General features: G+C 40.4%; 1 long non-coding RNA gene across 1 annotated transcript; it reads right to left on the bottom strand.

Annotated features, from left to right (window-relative positions):
- Nucleotides 1–666: 666 nt before the first annotated feature.
- Nucleotides 667–1,908, bottom strand: LOC122228804. Its single transcript, XR_006206757.1, has 3 exons — nucleotides 1,752–1,908; nucleotides 1,274–1,444; nucleotides 667–805 (listed from the first exon to the last, which is right to left on the bottom strand). It is a non-coding gene; the product is annotated as an uncharacterized LOC122228804 (long non-coding RNA).
- Nucleotides 1,909–2,510: the final 602 nt, after the last annotated feature.

The raw sequence follows: 2,510 nt of genomic DNA, 5'->3' as shown, positions 1-2,510 counted from the left end.
GTCACCCAGGCGCCCCTCTTTTTAATTGTTTTAATTTAAATTTTAGTTAACATACAGTGAAATATTAGTTTCAGGAGTAAAATTCAGTGATTCATCACTTACACGCAATACCCAGTGCTCATCGCAACAAGTGCCCTCCTGAGTATCCATCAACCATCTAGCCCATCTCCCACCTACCTCCCTCTGACAACCCACATAGTTTGTTCTCTATTGTTAAAAGTCTCTTCCCTCTCTTCTCTTTCCCCCCCACTTCCCATATGTTCATCTGTTTTGTTTCTTAAATTCCACATATGAGTGAAATCATATGGTATTTGTTGTTCTCTATTTCACTTAGCATACTACTCTCTGGCTCCATCCACAATATACTGTTTATGAATCTATTCGTGGGAGATAAGATTCTTCAAAAAGCAAGAGAAAGTGAACACAAAATACAGAAGAGTGGTAATCTCTTAGGGGAGGCAAGGAGATGACACAGGGAAGAGGCATATAATTAGAGCAGTGGAACCGGAAATGTTTTAGTTCTTAAGTTGGATAGCAATATTTACTTCTTATACTGAGTAATGAGTTCACCAGTATCCATTCTACTATTCTGATTCAGAATTTATGTATGCGATAGATATTCTTTTTAAGGTAATCAAATGCTACAGAACACACGATTTTAAATAAGGTGAGTGAAGTTTGCTTCAAAGGAAAGTATTAAGTAAACATTAGGAGAATTATTGATTACAACCCAAATTAAAGTTAGAACTTTTTGCTTGTATCTCAGCAGGTATAGTAAGCCATAGTCATCAATAAAGTAATTTTCCTGTAAAAAAAAAAAAAGTAAACATTGGTACAGGTTTTTTACAGTATACATGGTGATAATGTGAAGGTGGTAAAAAAAATGGCTAATATATAGGAAACATGAAGTACAGTCTTAGTCGTGTTTACTTTCCCACCAATTTCCTCTCACTGCCTCCCTCCCAAACATATTATACATCATAATCTTTTATGTTTCTGTGCCCTTGCACATGTCATTTCCTCCTGTTGAAATATGTCCCCTACTGTCTCCACTTAATGAACTCTTATTCATTCTGGAAAACCCAGCTTCGATGTTCCCTTCCCAAGGACACTGAGATACCATGCTACTTTCCTTAGGCAGAGTTATTTCCTCTTTACGTTTCCAGAACACCCTGTTACCCATCCTCTGCCAGTGCAGTCATGCATTGCATGGTTACTTTTTGTTTGTCAACGTTTCTATCTGAGTGATAAATTTCGTGAAACCAAAACTTACTCAATTTTGCACCTCCAGTACCGAGGGCATTGCATGGCATGAAGAAATCTCTGACGGACTGCTCACAACAAATATCCAAAAGTACATGAATAAACCTTCCTCTGTTTGAGTAGCACTGTGACCTCCAGCTCACTTAGACTCCCAAAGAATACAGCAATTTGAAGACTAATTCTGCAATCACACGGTGGGCAGGGACAAATAAGCCAACACACTAAAGAGAGGAGAAGTTACAGAGGCAAAAGGCCCCTGAGCAAAGAGTGTCCTTAGTGTTGGAAACTGCATCAGAGAGGGACTGAGAAACTATCATTTAAGCACATCTATACCTCCTCTCCATGAGGAAGTACGCATACAGAAACCACTGTTATCCTTAGCTCACAGAAGCTTCCAGAGCTTCAATGATTGAGGGAGACTGACAATGGGGCAGGGGATCGGCAGAGGAATACAACAGATGAAAAGGAGAAGAAACATGAAGCCTTACCACCAGTTCCATTGAACATGCTATCTCCATGGCAACCCAGGGTAAGGAGAAGTTGGCATGAGCTATAACCACAACAGGATCATTGACCTTTGAAGCACACATCCAGAGATCAGTGGTGCCTGCATTCAGAGACTACAATGAACAGAGCTGGATTCTGGTAAAAAAAAAAAGTGGATCAAGGGCAGCTCATCTTAGAGGCCCTTCCATTTACTCACATCGTGCATTCAACAATGATTTACTGGGCACTACTATTTGACAGGCCTGGGCCAAGGTGCTAGGAAATCACAAAGGTTATTACACCCGGGTCCTTCCTTTAACGAACTGGCGTGGGTGGGCAAATGTGACAGCTGTACGAAGATGATACAGGTTAGAATTGATAATTATCCTTCGTGAAGTATAAATCAAAAGAAGTGGAAACATAGAGGGGAGAAAACAAAGTCTCAATTTAAATATATTACAAGGAAAAAAAATCTTAAAAAAGAAGGGGGGGGCGCCTGGGTGGCTCAATCGGTTAAGAGTCCGACTTCGGCTCAGGTCATGATCTCACGGTCTGTGAGTTCAAGCCCCACGTCGGGTTCTGTGCTGACAGCTCGGAGCCTGGAGCCTGCTTCAGATTCTGTGTCTCCTTCTCTCTCCACCCCTCCCCCACTTGTGCTCTGTCTCTCTGTCTATCAAAAATAAATAAACATAAAAAAAAATCTTTTAAATATATTGACAAGGAAAGAATAAATAAAGGGGGTAATATATCATCTGAGTATT

The sequence above is a fragment of the Panthera leo genome, chromosome C1 (assembly GCF_018350215.1).
Source record: "Panthera leo isolate Ple1 chromosome C1, P.leo_Ple1_pat1.1, whole genome shotgun sequence".
NCBI lineage: Eukaryota > Metazoa > Chordata > Mammalia > Carnivora > Felidae > Panthera > Panthera leo.
The sequence above is the reverse complement of the archived record's forward strand: the minus strand, read 5'-3'. Positions and strand labels throughout refer to the sequence as shown.